This window comes from Camellia sinensis, chromosome 4 (assembly GCF_055761805.1).
Source record: "Camellia sinensis isolate YWXY chromosome 4, ASM5576180v1, whole genome shotgun sequence".
NCBI lineage: Eukaryota > Viridiplantae > Streptophyta > Magnoliopsida > Ericales > Theaceae > Camellia > Camellia sinensis.
The window spans coordinates 36,683,095-36,702,636 of NC_138964.1; the positions used below are offsets into that span (position 1 = coordinate 36,683,095).

At 37.7% G+C, this 19,542-nt stretch overlaps 1 long non-coding RNA gene across 1 annotated transcript; it reads right to left on the minus strand.

The window, feature by feature from the left end:
• Positions 1–10,876: 10,876 nt before the first annotated feature.
• Positions 10,877–12,589, minus strand: LOC145823297 (uncharacterized). The gene is made up of 3 exons (XR_014365585.1): positions 12,425–12,589; positions 11,477–11,530; positions 10,877–11,225 (listed from the first exon to the last, which is right to left on the minus strand). It is a non-coding gene; the product is annotated as an uncharacterized LOC145823297 (long non-coding RNA).
• Between the last annotated feature and the right edge of the window lie 6,953 nt (positions 12,590–19,542).

Here is a 19,542-nt window from a genome sequence, read left to right on the forward strand (position 1 = left end):
CACCCACCCATCACTACCACCACCACCCACCCACCACCACTAGCTACCCACCACCCACCGTCACCACTTTCTACCACTGTCTTTCGCCGCCACTTGCCACCACTTGCTGTTTCTCACTCTTTTTTATATTTTTAAAATTTTTTAAACATTTTGTCAATTACCAAACGCGTTTGTAGTTTATGTTTTTCTAAAAATAAACAAAAAATAAACAAAAACCAGTTTATAAAATTTTTGTAAATATAAATTGAAAACGTAAACGTTACCAAACAGACACTTGGTAACATGTTTCGAAACACGTATTCAAGAAAGTGTATTAAAGTACAATGCAGTTTGTATGATGCGCCGAGCCGGTGCATGCAAGACAAATGAATGATGCAAACATGCAAGCATAAGGTATGCTAATCGAAATATACCCTAAACTAACCATTGAAAACTAATAAGTAAAAGGGAGAAAGAAATGGGGTTGGAAGACATGCATCACACACACGCACGCTTATTACAACAATGTGCCCTCTCGATGGAGGGTCTGAATAAATAACACAAGCTAGCTACGCTAAGCTAAGCTATCTAACTAATCTAATAATCTAATCAGACTAATTATTACATAGCACAAATTGAATGACTAGCTACAACTAGTTATTACAGTACTTTAACTAATTAAGAAATTAATTAAGTTACAAATTCAAGCTAGACAATAAGTAAAGCTGTAAATGAGGCTGCCTCAGTTCTGTTCAAAGAAGCAGAAGATGCATGCTCGGTCACCTCACTCGAAAATCCATTACTATGCCCCCAATTGCCTCTGTTTGCATTTTATCTCAGAACACTGCACAAACTTCCAGAATGCTGCTGCTCCAACATGGGGACCTCCTGGTGGGCTGCCGACCAGAAAATGGTGGTATAGACCACCTGTAGACCAGAAAAACTGGTTGTAGACCAGAAAAAGTGGTCGGTCGACCACCTTTACTGCTCTGCCGACCAGAAATTCTGCAAAACCCCAGTTTTGCTGCAACAGAGGACAAGAAGGGGTATAGCAGTGTATTTGCAAGAAATGTATGCACAACCACCCTCCCTATCATTTCTCAAGCTCAAGGGAGTGCGGTACTCGACTCTTGCGCAAAAAATCGAGCATCGCAATGCACGATGGCCAAGAAGCCGAGTTGCACAAGTCAATGTTAAAGAATGCACAAATAACACATAAGAGCCTCCGCTTCTATCATGCATGATCAAGAGGGTCGGCGACCAAGAAATGAGGCGCGTTTCATCACTTCAAGTATGAAACGCCCCTCGTTTCTCGTGTTTGGATCAACACCTGATCTAAACACAATGCAATGCAACAACATTCCAAACACGATGCAATGCAACAACATGCAAACACAATGTAAGGCAACAAGATGCAACAACATGCAAGGCAACAACATGCAAACAACATACAATGCAACACCATGCAAACAACATGCGATGCAATAACATGCTAAACTTGACATGTTAAGATGGTATGCACAAGACTCTAACATATAAACACTCATGCACAACATACTAGAATACTTGAGCATTAAACACTAGTGAAGGGTGTAACATTAGGACCATGCAACACAATGCTCGATGGACTAAACCAACACCAAATAGACCCCATGCATGCCAAAACAGTGGCTGAGATGCTCTGAAATGCTAGCATTAAAAGCAAGAAAATGCATGCTCATGCATTGGCCCATGAATAAGGCATTAAATACAACTCTCAAACACAATCAAAGAGTGATATGCATGAGAATATGACAATGCTATATGCTCTGAAATCAAGTGTTAAATGATGCCAAATCATCCAAATAACTCAAACAAGGCGTGCTAGAGGGCTCAAGACTCAAGACTAGCTAAGACACTTATACCATAGCCATATCAAGCAAGCCCCAAAGGGCCAAGATGACCCAAAACAGTTCCAAGGCAGGTCAAAACAATGCCAAAAACATGCTTGGGGCAAAGTTAACACATGCTAGAATGTGAGGCATAAAGCATGATGCATGCAAGGCCAATGAGCATGATTATACTACAAGTGTAAGAAGCAAATGGGGGATGCTCTAACCAACCAAAAACAGAGTTGTATCATGGCAAAATAAGACCAAAACACACTGAGATGGTATCCCAAAAAGCTAAGGCAAGCATGTATGCCAATTGGCTTATGGTTGAGACACAAAGCATAACCTTCCAAAAGCATTAAAAGAGTGAAGCATGGGAGAGTATGACCACATTTCATGCACTAAAATCATATATCAAATGATGCTAAATCATGCAAATAGCCCAAGCAATGCATGTTAGTGGACTCAAAACACTAAGCTAGTGAGCAAGATTGCACTATGGCTATACAAAGCAAGGCATGCATGACCAAAAACACTTAAAACAGAGCTTAAGCATGGCAAAACATGAGTAAAAGCTGGCTGGAGTGAAGCCAAAAATATGCTAAAATGATGGTCTAAAGCATGATGCATGTTAAGGCTATAAGGAGGATTGCACTACAAGGGTATGAAGCATGCAAGAGGCAATCAAGCCAACCCAAAATAGAGATATAGCATGCTAAAATAACACCAAAAACATGCTGAGATAGAACCAAAATAGGCTAGCATGATGGATTAGAGCATTGAGCACACAAGGCTAAATGGTAAGATTACACTATAAGTGTAAAAAGCATGCATGAGGTAACCAAACCAAGCCAAAATAGAGTTATATCATGGCAAAACAAGGCCTAAGACATGCTGAAATGGAGCCTCAAGGAGGTAGAAAAACATGCTAACTTGGTAAGCCATCATCACAAGCACACAAGAGAAGAGGAGGGGGGACAACCGCCACCCATTTGGGGCCTCAAAACACACTTTCCACCATTGAAATTCCTCTGGAATTCAGTGGTTAAAAGGCCAAGAGAAGGTGATCTCAAAGGCCTAAAGATGTGGCACAAAACAAAGCCAAACAAGCCACCAAAGGGGGTAAACCACCCCTAACACCAACAAAGCCTTAAACAAACATTTTAAGCACTTAAATACAGAACTTTTTGCAGTTTAAAGTTAGGCCTAAAACATCATGCAAATAGGGCCAAATAAGCAATGAAAACAAAGCTTTAAAGAGGCTAAAGACTCACCCTTGAAGCACAACTTCAAAACAGCAACTCCAGAGGCAAAAACCAAGCTAAAACCACTCAAATGCAACCTCCAAGAACCTCAGCTCAATATTGAAGGTGTTTCACTAGGTGTTTGTGTGCAAGAGTTTGAAGAAATGGTACTTTTGAGCACAAACTAACACAAATATAGAGAGAGGGAGAAAACAAGAGAGAGATATATGTTTTGCTCTAAGCAAAATTTCTGAACCCTGGAAATGGAGAGAGAGCCTCCCTTTTATAGAAATCCAAGCCTCAAGCTTGTTGAACAAGCTAGAGACTTGAAGCAATCCCTCCATACACTATGGAGGATGCTTTCTGTGCCCAACAGCTAGTAAGGAAAAATATCTGCAGAAAATGCAGGATGGCTGCCGACCAGTTAAAATGGTCGGCCGACTACCTCTACTGGTCGACCGACCAGAAAAAGTGGTCTACAGGTACAAAAACTGGTCGACAAGGGAGGAAGAGGGTCTACAGGGTGAGTGGAAGGTGGTGGCAGGCTGCCAACCACCTTAGGTGGTCCACAGACCACCAACCCTAGCTGGCCGACCACTAAAAGTGTTCTACAGGGACAAAAAAGTGGTCTACAGGGGGAAAAACTGGTCTACACCCCTGTTCCACTCTCCAGGCAAAGGATAACAAGGTTTGGTTCCAAACAAACCAAAAAGGAAGCAAGACAAGAGTCCGCAAGGCAAGGCAAGGCACTCAGCCGGAAGCCCCGAAAACAAGTCTACGGGTACAAAAAGTGGCCTGCGAGAGGGAAAGGTAGTCTACGACTACAAAAAGTGGCCTACAAGCCTCAGTTTCCCTCTAGGCAAAGGTAGTAAGGCATGGTCCGAAAACTAGGCCAAAGGGAGAAAGTTAAGAGGTCCCGAGACAAGGCGCTTAGCCGAAGGCTCCGGAAACCCAAAACGAGCACAAACATGCACAATCATCGAGCGCTAAATCAATGGCATCTGAGTCTTTAGATCGGTCAAAAATGAGGTGTCTACAAGGTGTAAAGCTTCCATGTGCATAATGATCATCAACTCTATCATCAAAAGATGAGAGTTACAATATATATAACACTATTTAAATAATCCAACTAGATGGCTCGCAAAATGGATACGGGGTATTGGGTCACAACCTGATGCACACCCAGTCAAAAACATATGTACAAGACAACCCCAGTCCAGCATAGCACATAGCCCATGCCCAAGACTAAATCCAACACATGCACATACACAAGCTTAGGCCAGTCCAGAGCAAGACTAAAACAAAGTCCAAGTCCAAGCCTAGGCCTAAGCCCAACTTGTATTGATGCCCACTTTATGAGACAATTCTCATTCACAACTCAATGGTTCCGACCTATCATGTTTATATTGTTTTTTTATTTTTTATTTTATTTTTGGCAAAAAAAGGAAACTTTACTGATGATGATGAAAGGTACAAGATGTACACATAAAAAATCAAAGCACCAACAAAGAGAAAATGGTGCACAAAGCATCACAATGGGCTATATCATCCCAACTAAGTTGGCATGAAAGAGCCCATCCAATTATTTGCTAAGCGCCCCAAAAGGGAGTAATAACCAAGACAGAACACAACAGAAGACCACAATGTGCCACCCTTCTGATGCAAAAGATCAACCAACTCAATCTATTTTGCAGACCAGATCAATCCCTGAACCAGATAACAGATCATAACCACCAATCCTACATAAAACCTTTGAGGTTTATATAGTCATCCTTGGACCATTCTTATGATTGACAAAAATTTGTTTTGCAAGCTTTGGAACATAGTGCCCAGCACACATCAGAAACTACCAGTACACCAGATTAACACCTCATCAAGTAATGACTGACCAAAAGCCATTCCCAGATTAACACCTCCTCTGCTTCACCCCAGAAATTCACTCAGCAGTAGCACATTTCCTTTATTTTATACAGCAGAACCCATCTCCTGCTTTAGACACCCCCTTATACATTTCCCAAACAAACCAAACAGAAAAGGGTAGTAGCAAGAAGAACATGACAACAACAGAGTTCTATGCTCAGCCAACACCCCTACTGCAGAACTTTACTTGTTGTAGGTTGTAAACAATATCAGTGACTGAATAACCTGATAAAGAAGAGGCAGCAGCTTTGATCCACATTGCAACTCACACTTTAATGACGTCACACAGCTCCTCAAAATTTGGGTGAATGCCATTGAAAATGAAATCAATTCTCAGTTTCCAGATGGACGAAAACACAACCAAAGGCAAGACCTTCCAGAACACCATCTCTTGTTTTTTCATTTTAGTACCAGCCCATCATTCCAAGAAGCTGTGAACAGTACCAAGTTGAACCCACTGCATACCCATCATTTTAGCATATGTGACCAAACCCTCCAAACAAAAGGACAGGCCAGTAGCACATGATTGACACTCTCCACTTCCACATTACAGAAAATGCAATTCATATTAGCCTCAGCAGAGAGCACTCTAATTCTTTGCAAAAAACTGGAAGTCTTAATCCTCTCTTTCCATGCCAACCAACCAAACAATTGAGCTCTAGGTGAAACCACATTGTTCCATATAAGATCAGTTACTTTGCTCACTAAACCCAAGGAACTAGCGCACCACTTATAAACAGAAGTAATAATGAAGCCTCCTGATGGGTCTGCATTCCATTTCAAAGAATCAACTAGATTTTCCCTAAGAGCTGGAGCATTAATCAGCAGTAATTTCAATCTATTCAATTTTTCCACCTCCCACTGAAAGAATGATCTTCTGAAATTGAGGTTCCACCCCACCTCGCTATTTCTCCTGGTGTTTATCATATTCACAGATTCAAACTTATCCAAAGACAAGGAATAGAGCCTATGGAAAGCTTCCATCAAGCACACATTACGACACCATTTATCTCTCCAAAACATAGTCTTTTTCCCATCTCTAATCACTAGAGCAGAGTTGTCATTATAGAATTCCACCAATTCAGGTCTGGTTCAAGCTGTAAGAACCTGAATTTTTAGACAACTAATTAGTTTACTAATAATAATATTAAGTCAATCAATAGTGATTATTAAACTATTAAATTATAATGTTAATAACACCATAATTAATACCAATATTAAATTCTTTTAAATAAAGTTATTTATTTTGCTGTGATTAAATTTCTGTATCAAAACACAGTTGTGAAAACTAAATGGATTAAATTAATAGTAAATAAGCTAGTTAGAATTTAGTAGGAAGAAAACCATCCAGTTAAAAATAATATAATAATATAATAATATTAAATAAATAAATATATAAATAAATAAAAGTTATATATACATATTAATATTGTATTGACATCAATTTCAATTCAATTTAAAAAAAAAAATGGGGGTCAAATTGCAAGAAAAGTGGTTGACTACCACTTCTTTTTCCCTAGGCTGCCTTGTTGCATGCAAGGCATGCTTGTTTTCCCAAGTTCACACTCAACATCCCTAGAGAAGTAAGCATGCATAGATGGCATTCCAAGCCTTTGATTAAGGCAGCCACGGCATGCAACAATGGTAAGCTATCATCTAAGCTTAGATGATAGTTCCTAAGCAAAAAGGAGAAGTAAAGTGAAAATAAAATAATAATAAATTAGGCCCTCAAACTCCTATATTAGGAGCACTATTCAGCCTCATTACACACACATGTAACTGAGCAAAACAAAGAGAAAGAGAGGGATAGAAAGCAAGAGGGAAAGGAGAGAAGAGAGGGGAAGAAACGCCCAACACTTGGGATTTTTTTTTTTACTTCATTGAGGTAAGAATACATCACCTCTATCCTCCTTTAGATACCTTCAACTGAATTTATATAATTTATATATGCAAGACTAAGCATGGTTAAGTCATATATAGCAAAATAGTACCATGTATGCTTAAAATTTGAATAGGATGAGGGTCTCATTATGTTACAATTTCATATTCCTTCTTGCAAACATAGATATATGGCTTAGCTACTTTTTTTATGTGTTTAATATTCTCCATTGTTAAAATAATCTTGCAAGAGAGTAAAATGAGATGAGAATGGCTTCCTTTTACCTAAAACTTAGATTCTTCCTCATTGTTTCAGACTTTATCGGATGAAAAGAGGGCTCTAATAAATTGAAAATAATTGATGTTAAAAATCTGTGTATACTGGAAGTAGATATAGGTGTTATACACTGTTTCAAATTTTTGTAAAATCATTGGACACCATTTTCTTACCGAAACAAATATTTTCCTTAAGCGTCGCTAACAACACCACAGAAGCAGTGGCTTCAAATAGGTCCCATTTTCTCTACAAATGGTATTTTTCTGCCTGACCACTTGAAATAGTTAGATATAAGAGTTATCATTCATTTTCCACCGATTTCACAAAAAAATGGATTAGTCTAAAAGGAGAAATTGTAGTTTTACTAAAATGAGACAGAATCTGTCCAGTTTTCTTAGAAAAATCATTTGACCATCTTCCGTTGATTTTCAGTCTTCGAATCCTCTAGAAATATGTTCTAAACTCAAGTATCTAACAAACCGTTCTGACCATGCCTCTTTTTGACACCATTTGAGGACCCTTTTTATTTTTCAAGCACAGAACACCTGTGATGACGTTTTCATGGCCTGAATATGTTTTTACTTCATTGCTGTTTGGAGGCAGCAGCAATGCTAACTTTACTAGGTCACTGTTTATTCCCCAGAATAAATTTTCAAGTGATTCAAATCAAAAAATTTAGATTTTTAAGTCACCTTTCAAACACCACTAGTTTCATAATTTTTTATTAAGTATTGAGAGAGAAACGCCAATTTTTCCAAAATGTGACTAAATCTGTCCAGTTTTCTTATAAAAATTATTTGACCATCTTCGACTGGTTTTCAGTCTTCACACTCTACTGGAAATATATTCTAAACTCAAAAATTTAGCAAACCGTTTGGACCATGCCTCTTTTTGACACCGTTTGAGGACCCTTTTTATTTTTCAAACACAGAATACCTGTGTTGGAGGCTAAAGTAACTCATTGTCCAGAAAACCAGTTTTCTTCCAAAAATTATTTCCCTATTTTAAAATTGTTTTCAGCCCTGGTATTCTTCTCGAAAGATTTTCCTAAATCGATGAAGTAGCACCAGTTAAAATATTATAATGGTTGAACTTCATTTGGTATGGGTTTCATATTTTTTTGTCTGATCATACAGTGCTGAAAGAAGAAGTGTGTGAATTCTTAAGAAATCTTGTGGTGATTCCTAAGACATTCTATCACATTTATTTTGGTTGCCATATATGATTGTGTTGTGCTATATAAACTTTACGTCACTATGGTTCTCGATCTAAAACTCACACATGCATGAAAATGTGAATTCAACGAAGTAAAGAAACACGAAATTGAACCGATGATACATATAAAATTTAAAAGTGATGGGGTGAGCCCGGTTTAGAATCTTGCGCAAGTGAGTTAGGAACCCTAACATGGCACGGGAAGGTATTTCGGCTTTTATCAGTGCAGGCGATATAAGGTTGGTGGTGCGGGTGTCACAACATAGACCGTTCCCTTGGGGCAGACCGTGATGTCACGACTCAGGTATGTAACCTTGGTGCGTGGGCATCTTTGGTAGTTACAGCAAGTAACATTTGAATAGTTGACCAAGGGGGAGTCAGAATTGCCCGTGGCTATTGCTTAGCGATTGAGTGGAAATAGTGCTCCGCGGGGAGTTACTTAAACTTGCCTGTTAAACTAAATCTATGTGACTTTAAAAAGAAAAGCGTGCAATTTCCTTATGATAAATCACTATTTCCGTTTGCCATTTTTATTTATTTATTTATTTATCTATTGTTATTATTTTAACTGTTGGCATTTCTGTTATGCTTATTAAATGCTGCTTATTATTTTGTTATTACACAATATTTATTATTTGTGAGTATTATTATCGGGGTGGGTATTTTCGGGTTATAGTATCTTATTGAGCTCGTCGCTCATTGGCATTTTCGTTGCCCTGGCGTTTCATGCCAGGTACACCGAAGAAACCAAAGGAAACATCGAGGTGTTGGAAGGCAACATTCAGCCTTGGTTAGCTTGAAGCGTGCCAAAGTTCCATGAACAATTTTTCTGAGTTTTCTAGTTTTTCTCTAGTTTCTTTTCATATTTGTGTACCGTGACAAAGTTTTAAGTTTGATTGGAGTTGTAATTTAAGAACATTTAGTTTTTGTGTTGTTAATTAATGGATGATGGTAAATTTGTTGGCAACATTGATGAGAATTCTTAATTAAGAAAATTGATTTTAAGTTTTAAATCTTATTATGATGGTCCTTAAATTGTGGGCCGTCACAACATGGTATCAGAGCTTAGGTCTGGAAACCCTTAAGACCTTGGGTAGGCTTAAGCACTTGTCATTTACTACACTTTAATTAAAAATATTTGATGACCTAAGACCATACTGAGAGTGTAACAACGTTGTATTCTCCTTGTAGGATGTCAAGCCCGTCTCATAACGAGGACTGACTCTCGGATCCCGAACATGAAGAAGAACCCTTATTAACCGACCTAAAAGTAGGGGCAGAAACTGAGGAGGAGGACTCAGATGAGGATCCGGAAGAGGAGACGATGGATGAAGAGGATAAAGAGGAGCTCGAGCCTGAGGAGGAAGATCCGGAGGAATATCCAGAAGAAGAACCGCTAGACGAAGAAGACGCAGAGGTAGACGCGGAAGTGGAAGTCGTGGAACCTTTGGCCGCCATTCCGCCGGAAGAGTTTGGTTGAGCGGGAAATGACACTGAGTCTGACCCCATCTCCTCAATTGAATATGCCTTCCAAGAAGGTGAAGCAGACTCGAGGGACGTAGTGCAGATGGGGGCATTCCCGATAGGGCTCGAGGCGTATGTTAAGCTAGAACCACTAATACCTTGCGAGTGGAAACACCGAAGGGGGGACGACAAATATCTGGGGCCTGTGTGAGTTATCCAGGAGTTGGCAAGGGCCATGTATGAAATAGGACCGCTACCACCAGCCCTGGAAGACAATTACACCAATTTTGTCCACCAACGAGACATCTTCCTGGCAGCCCCACCGGCTGGAAAGCTCGTACCCACGAACGGGACAGTCGACTTCTCCGACCCACTCACCTACGAAGAAGTCCCTGTAAGGATCTTAGGCCAACATGCGAGAATGGGAGGGCTCAAGCTGTTAGTTCATTGGAAGTGCTATGGGCTGTATGATGAGAGTTGGAAGCATGCCTGGTGTCACACCCCAAATCCAGGTATGACCGGCCATGGCCCATAGGGACTTAGCCCAAGGCACACGTAAGCCTAACCACTAATCCTTAATCACAATGAGAAACTATACAAAAGTCCAGTAATAAATAACCAAACTCAATCCAGTGACATGCCACAACTATAAACGGCAAAATCAACCGTAATCAAAACCATCCAAACTTATGAGGTATAAACAACCCACATATTAAAATAATCCTAAACGAACCTCAATAAAAATAAAAAGAAATATGCACAAATTGGACATGACAATCTAAAACAAAATAAATGTATGTCTTAGAGGACCATGCAATCGAGTCTCAGCTACGCCATGAGTCCACCCTATGTCCTTCTAACACTTGGAAGTGATAAAAACAAAGTCAGCTGATAGCTCAGTGAGTAGCAACATGGATAGTAAATACAGTTTTGAAAACAGGGATAAATTCCAAAATAAGATATATATCACAGAAACTAGATTGACATACAGTTTGGTAAATACAATCTGTTTCAAAAAAAAGGTTCCACAGTTCAACAGTTAAAATACTCATGTCTCGCATGAACATGTTAAATGACATTTTCCACTTAAAACAAATTATAACATGAACACCAATAATTTTCTGGGTACCAAGAAAAACAAATAATATGCCACACAGTTCTCAAGGCTATAAGCCCCGTTGGATCCAATATCGAACTAAGAGTCATCCTCAGGGTGGCACCTGGCCTTTTCTCAAAGACGATCCGATTAAAGGTCACCTAGCTTTTTTTTAAAGGTCTTTTCCTTACAATCGTTGAGCACTAGAGTCATCACGGCTCAACCCGGATCTGTTCCTTAGTGGCCAGAGTCACCACACACAGTGGAATAATTTCCCTGGACTAAATACACACATGGTCCCAATAATCAATGCACATCAGTTTCGCAAAACATGGTAGTTCATCATTATAAACATGAGACCAAAACAAATAGTTTACAGTATGCCAAGTTCACACGTGTTTCAGAAATAATTTGATTCCATTGATAATATAATAATTTATCAAAACAGTTTAGTCTTGAAACAACAATTTAATTTTTCAACAGTTCAAGGTAGGGGAACATTTATAAAAATATGTAGCATGAAACTACTCACCTGAAACCGAAATAATATACTCCTCGAATAGAGTATAAAAGTCCAACTAGTGCCCTGAACCAAGTATGAAAACTACACATCACTACTAATTTAAAAATACTAGAGAATAAGAACTAAGTAACCTCAACTAAAGTGCACTAACAGGGCTCAACCCAACTCACCGTTGCCCTTAAATATTACCTAAGTTCATGTTCTTCAAGGTCTAAAATCACCCAAGACATGGGTTCCGATCGAAACTTAACTAAAAATAACTTTAAGATAAAACAGAGTTTTAAACAAGTTTTCCCAATCTATTCGCTAACTTTGAAAATTACAAAACCCACTCCACACTATTCAAAAAATTCCAAAAACCTCCAGATATCAACTAATATATCCTAAGTTTCAAACCCAATTGGTTTCACTTGATTTGCTTATCAAAATAATTATCTACAATTTATTATATCCAAACAGGTTATTTTCTGCAGCACTTTAAAGAAATTGACGGTTCTCTTAGTATACATGAGAAATCAATGCAAGGTAAAAAATTCAAGAAACTAGACTCGTAACCGGTTCTAATGACGCTAATTTGATAATTTTTGGATTTATACCCAAAGAGAACAACACTCCCGAATTTACTGTTAAAAACCAGTTTTCTGGACAGATTTAAACACATCAGTTTATATGGATTTTGACTCTCAAAAATTATGAAAAAAATTCAGATATGCAATTCAATATGTAATTAATCTACCATAAAAATTTCAGATTAAAATTCATCCGTTTGATATGTTTTCTTGATTTTTAAAGTTTGTAATTCTGTGCAGAATTCTTGGACTAAAAATTACACCCAATCTTTACACATAAATTTAGCTCCTCAAGTTTCTTAATAGGATATCTAATACACAATACATAAACCTACAACCCCTCCATCAATGAACTAAATAATCATAGAGTAAGGATAAAGAACAAAACCTTAAGGAAGAAGAAAGATAAAGACCTAGTACACACCCAAAAATCCATCCTTGTTTGCAACCCCTTTTTTCTTCTTCTTCTTTTCTCTCAATCTCTCTCTCTCCCCGTGGCTGCCTCCTGCTGCTGCTATAGAATGTATTAGGCAACCTAGGGTTATGTATCTAAATAAAAGGCTCTAGTTTATTATCTCTTTATATTTTTTTATTTTCTAACCCATTAATTTAAATAAAATATAACTATTAATATAATAAAATATACTTACAAACTTAGCCTCTATTTTTTTTAAATAATAAATCTTGCCTCTAAATTAAATACTTTCATCATAAATTTATTTTAGGTTTAAAAATTAATTAAAAGACCTTCCAAATATTTAATTTTCACTTTAGGATTTACCACCAAAATATTTAAGATTGTAATATTATTATTATTTAATTATTTACGTGATTTGTATATTCGGGTTCTCACATTCTCCCCTCCTAAAAGAAAAGTTTCGTCCTCGAAACTAACCTGAGTAAATCATGAGAATAGATGTGGGTACTTCTCGCGCATCTCGTCCTCGCGTTCCCAAGTCACCTCTTCAATTAGATGATTACGCCTCAATACCTTAACCAATTTAATGACCTTTGTACGCAACCTTTTCTCTTTCGAATCCAAAATCTGAACAGGTATCTCCTCATACGAAAAATCCTCTCTAATCTGAAGCGGCTCATAATCTATCACATGCGACGGATTGTGTACATATTTCCTTAGCATAGACACGTGAAACACATTATGCACTCCTGCCAACCTAGGGGGTAAAACAACACGGTACACAACCTCACCAACCTTCTCCAATACATCAAATGGACCAATGTATTTAGGACTCAACTTTCCTTTCTTTCCAAACCTGATCACTCCTTTCCATGGTGATACTTTCAAGAATACCATATCCCCCACATGAAACTCTAAGTCTCTCCTACGATGATCAGCATAACTTTTTTGTCTAGTCTGAGCAGTCAATAATCTCTCTCTGATTGTGATAATTTTCCGTGTAGCATCCTCCACCAAATTAGGTCCCAACATTTGCCTTTCACCAACCTCATACCAACACAAAGGAGACCTACACTTCCTCCCATACAAAGCTTCATAATGAGCTACTCCCAAACTAGAATGATAACTATTTTTATAGGCAAACTCCATGAGCGGCAAATAATCATCCCAATTACCTCTCTACTCTAAAGCACAAGCCCTTAACATATCCTCAAGGGTTTGAATAGTCCTCTCTGATTGCCCATCTGTCTGAGGGTGAAATTTAACTGAGTACCTATAGCTGACTGTAACGCACCCCAAAACTTAGACACAAAATAAGGGGCCTGATCTGACACTATTGACACAGGTGCACCATGCAATCTAACAATCTCCTTTACATACAACTGTGCAAATCGAGCTAGAGAATAGTTCATTTGAACTACAATAAAATGTGCTGACTTGGTTAATCTATCCACAACTACCCAAACTACATCGTGATTACTACTAGTACGAGGTAATCAACACACAAAATCCATGGTAACATGATCCCACTTCCACTCTGGTATAGGTAAGGGTTGTAGTTTCCCCGCAGGTTTCTAATATTCTACTTTAACTTGTTGACACACCAAACACTGAGCCACAAATTCTGCAATATCTCCCTTTATACCATTCCATCAAAAATGTTCACAAAGATCCCGATACATCTTAGTACTTCCAAGATGAATGCTATAACTATAACTAGAACTATGTGCCTCTACCATAATCTCCTTCATCAAATCACCACCAACAGAAACACAAATTCGGCTACGGAATCTAAGCAACCCGTCATCGCTAACCACAAAGTCTACATTCTTACCCTCTGCCATCTCTCCTTTAATACGCTTACATTGGGGGTCAATCTCCTGAGCTAAACGAATCCATTCTCTCAAGGTCGGCTGAACTGCCAATTGACTACAATAAGCCCTATCACCAAGTGTAACAACCTCAAGCCTCAAACATTTCATGTCTTCCACCAAACAACTCTCAATAGACAAAGCAACTACATCTCCAACTGCGACCTTCCTACTCAAGGCGTCTGCAACCACATTTGCCTTCCCTGGATGATATAAAATATTCACATCGAAATCTTTTAGTAACTCAAGCCATCTTCTTTGCCTCAAATTTAGTTCCTTCTGTGTGAAAATATACTTCAAACTCTTATGATCGGCGTAAATCTCACATGACTCTCCATACAAATAATGTCGCCAGATCTTAAGAGCGAAAATCACTGTTACTAACTCCAAGTTGTGCGTAGGATAACTTCTCTCATGTACTTTCAACAGTTGTGACGTATAAGTAATCTCCTTCCTATGCTGCATGGGCACACATCCTAAACCCTGTCGTGAAGCATCACTATAAATCACAAAACCACCACCATCAGTAGATAAGGCAAGGATTGGAGCTGATGTCAACCTCTGATTAAACTCTTGGAAGCTACGCTCACAATCATCATTCCACTCAAACTTGACCCCTTTGCTAGTGAGATTGGTAAGTGGTAAAGCAATACGGGAGAATCCTTCCACAAATCGTCTGTAATAACCAACAAGCCCTAGAAGCTACGTACCTCCATCACCGAAGTAGGTCGTGGCCAACTAACAATTGCTGTCACCTTTGTGCTATCCACAGATACCCTATCTTTACTCACCACATGAACCAAAAAGGATACACTGCTCAACTAGAATTAACACTTCTTAAATTTTGCACACAATCTCTTCTCCCTAAGGATCTGCAGTACTACCCTCAAATGCTGCTCATGCTCCTCCTTACTCGGTTAAATTAGGATGTCATCAATAAACACTACCACAAATTTATCTAGCTGGGGTTTAAATACTATGTTCATTAAATCCATGAATGCGGCTGGTGCATATGTGAGACCAAAAGGCATCACCAAGAACTCATAATGCCCATAACGGATTCTAAAAGCTGTATTAGGAACATCCTCATCCCTTACTTTTAACTGGTGATAGCCTAACCTCAAGTCAATCTTAGAGAATACCTGAGCTCTCTGCAATTGGTCAAATAGGTCATCAATACGTGGCAGAGGATACCTATTCTTCACTATGACTTTGGTTGGTTCTCTATAATCAGTACACAATCTCATAGACCCATCCTTCTTCTTCACAAACAACACAGGTGCTCCCCAAGGTGAGACACTAGGCCTAATAAAACCTTTGTCTAGCAACTCCTGTAACTGAGTTTGTAACTCCCTTAACTCCAACGGTGCCATTCTATAGGGCGCTTTAGAAATAAGTGTTGTGTTGGAGACCAAGTTAATGGAAAATTCTACTTCACGATCTAGAGGAAGTCCGGGTAGATCCTTTGGAAAAACATCAACACAATCACTAATTACAGGCAACTCCTCTAACTTCTATTCTAGCAATTCAATACTCACCACACAAGCTAAATAATCATGACACCCTTTACTTAACATTCGATTAGCCTAAAGGGAAGAAGTAAAACAGATAGAAGACCCTTTCCTATCTCCCTAAAACAATCAATAGAAGCATGATGCTTCGTCAACAAATCCATCTCAAAAATCAAATCAAAATCCTTCATCTCTAAAGAAATCAAATCCACTGGAAAAATCCTATCATCCATCTTTATCCCACAAGATCTACAAACATCTCCCAATACTGCTGATTCTTGTAATGAAGTAGACAAGGTAATACATGCATCCAAAGGCGCACAAGGTATAGACAATCCACGTAGAAATCTAGATGCTAACTCTTAACCTTCAAACTGAAATCAATAAAGATTCAACACAAGTTTAAACAAAATTGACTCAACCACACACTACTAAGGACTATAAGGACTCGGACCTCGTCTAAATGATGAAATGTAAAACATGTAACTCGATAAACCTACAACTCTGATACCACAATTGTCACACCCCAAATGCAGGTATGACCGGCCGTGGCCCACAGGGACTCAGCCCAAGGCACACATAAGCCTAACCACTAATCCTTAATCACAATGAGAAACTATACAAAAGTCCAGTAATAAATAACCAAACTCAATCCAGTGACATGCCACAACTATAAATGGCAAAATCAATTGTAATCAAAACCATCCAAATTTATGGGGTATAAACAACCCACATATCAAAATAATCCTAAACGAACCTCAATAAAAATAAAAAGAAATATGCACAAACTGGACGTGACAATCTAAAACAAAATAAATGTATGTCCTAGAGGTCCATGCAATCGAGTCTCAGCTACGCCATGAGTCCACCCTACGTCCTTCTAACACCAGGAAGTGATAAAAACAAAGTCAGCTGATAGCTCAGTGAGTAGCAACATGGATAGTAAATAAAGTTTTGAAAATAGGGATAAATTCCAAAATAAGATATATATCACAAAAACTAGATTGACATACAGTTTGGTAAATACAATCTGTTTCAAAAAGAAGGTTCCACAGTTCAATAGTTAAAATACTCATGTCCCGTAAGAACATGTTAAATGACATTTTCCACTTAAAACAAATTATAACATGAACACCAATAATTTTCTGGGTACCAAGAAAAACAAATAATATGCCACACAGTTCTCAAGGCTATAAGCCCCGTTGGATCCAATATCGAACTAAGAGTCATCCTCAGGGTGGCACCTGGGCCTTTTCTCAAAGACGATCCGATTAAAGGTCATCTTGCTTTTTTTTAAAGGTCTATTCCTTGCAATCGTAGAGCACTAGAGTCATCACGGCCCAACCCGGATCTGTTCCCTAGTGGCCAGAGTCACCACACACAGTGGAATAATTTCCCTGGACTAAATACACACATGGTCCCAATAATCAATACACATAAGTTTCGCAAAACATGGTAGTTCATCATTATAAACATAAGACCAAAACAAATAGTTTACAGTATGCCAAGTTCACACGTGTTTCAGAAATAATTTGATTCCATTGATAATATAATAATTTATCAAAACAGTTTAGTCTTGAAACAACAATTTAATTTTCCAACAGCCCAGGGTAGGGGAACATTTATAAAAATATGTAGCATGAAACTACTCACCCGAAACCGAAATAATATAATCCTCGAATAGAGTATGAAAGTCCAACTAGTGCCCTGAACCAAGTATGAAAACTACACGTCACTACTAATTTAAAAATACTAGAGAATAAGAACTAAGTAACCTCAACTAATGCGCACTAACACAGCTCAACCCAACTCACCGTTACTCTTAAATATTACCTAAGTTCATATTCTTCGAGGTCTAAAATCACCCAAGACATGGATTCTAATCGAAACTTAACTAAAAATAACTTTAAGATAAAACAGAGTTTGAAACAAGTTTTCCCAATCTATTCGCTAACTTTGAAAATTACAAAACCCACTCTACGCTATTCAAAAAATTCCAAAAACCTCCAGATATCAACTAATATATCCTAAGTTTCAAACCCAATTGGTTTCACTTGATTTTCTTATCAAAATAATTATCTACAATTTATTATATCCAAACAGGTTATTTTCTGCAGCACTTTAAAAAAAATTGACGGTTCTCTTAGTATACACGAGCAATCAATGCAAGGTAAAAAAATGCAAGAAACTAGACTCGTAACCGGTTCTAATGACACTGATTTGATAATTTTTGGATTTATACCCAAAAAGAACAACACTCCCAAATTTACTGTTAAAAACCAGTTTTCTGGACAGATTTAAACACAACAGTTTATATGGATTTTGAGTCCCAAAAATTATGAAAAAATTCAGATATGCAATTCAATATGTAATTAATCTACTGTAAAAATTTCAAATTAAAATTCATCCGTTTGATATGTTTTCTTGATTTTTAAAGTTTGTGATTCTGTGCAGAATTCTTGGACTAAAAATTACACCCAATCTTTACACATAAATTTAGCTCCTCAAGTTTCTTAATAGGATATCTAATACACAATACATAAACCTACAACCTCTCCATCAATGAACTAAATAATCATAGAGTAAGGATAAAGAACAAAACCTTAAGGAAGAAGAAAGATAAAGACCTAGTACACACTCAAAAATCCATCCTTGTTTGCAACCCCTTTTTTTTTCTTCTTCTTTTCTCTCAATCTCTCTCTCTCCCCGTGGCTGCCTCCTGCTGCTGCTATAGAATGTATTAGGCAACCTAGAGTTATGTATCTAAACAAAAGGCTCTAGTTTATTATCTCTTTATATTATTTTATTTTCTAACCCATTAATTTAAATAAAATATAACTATTAATATAACAAAATATACTTACAAACTTACCCTCTATTTTTTTTAAATAATAAATCATGCCTCTAAATTAAATACTTTCACCATAAATTTATTTTAGGTTTAAAAATTAATTAAAAGACCTTCCAAATATTTAATTTGCACTTTAGGATTTACCACCAAAATATTTAGGATTGTAATATTATTATTATTTAATTATTTACTTGATTTGCATATTCGGGTTCTCACACCTGGAAAATGCATCAGCACTACCCATGGATTTTTGTTTGAGGGGAGGAGAGACTAACAAGGGTAAACTAGGCGGATAAACAATTTTGTTGGAATTTCATTATAAAAGCCTAGTCTAATAGTGGTTATGAAATGGGGTGAAATAATCCCCTCGGTCTGGTGATAAATGTAATTTTTGGTCATGTAACCGATCCTTTGTTGCAATGAAAAGTTTCAGTTCTAGTTAAACTTAGTGAATGCTTGTTCGCATAAAATAAATAATTAAATAAGTACTTACATCGTACCGATAGTAAACAATTAATATCCTTCATGCAAAAAATGGCAGGAAGAACTAGGGGAAATGGATTTAATGACAACAACAACGACAACAACACCAACAGTGATGTCATGAATTTTGTTCGGGCAATTACTAATGAACTAAGAAACCAACCCAGGTGTGAAAACAACAAGGTAGAATTAATAGCGAAATTTCAAAAACTCAAGCTCCATAAATTTTTTGGAGAACCCAATCCCTACTCGGCGTAGGCATAGATAAGGCAAGTGAAGAAAATATTGGAAACGCTAGAAATTCAGAATGAGCAAGACCAAGTGTCCCTCGCCTCATTTCTCTTCGAAGAGGAGGCCGATTTCTGGTGGACA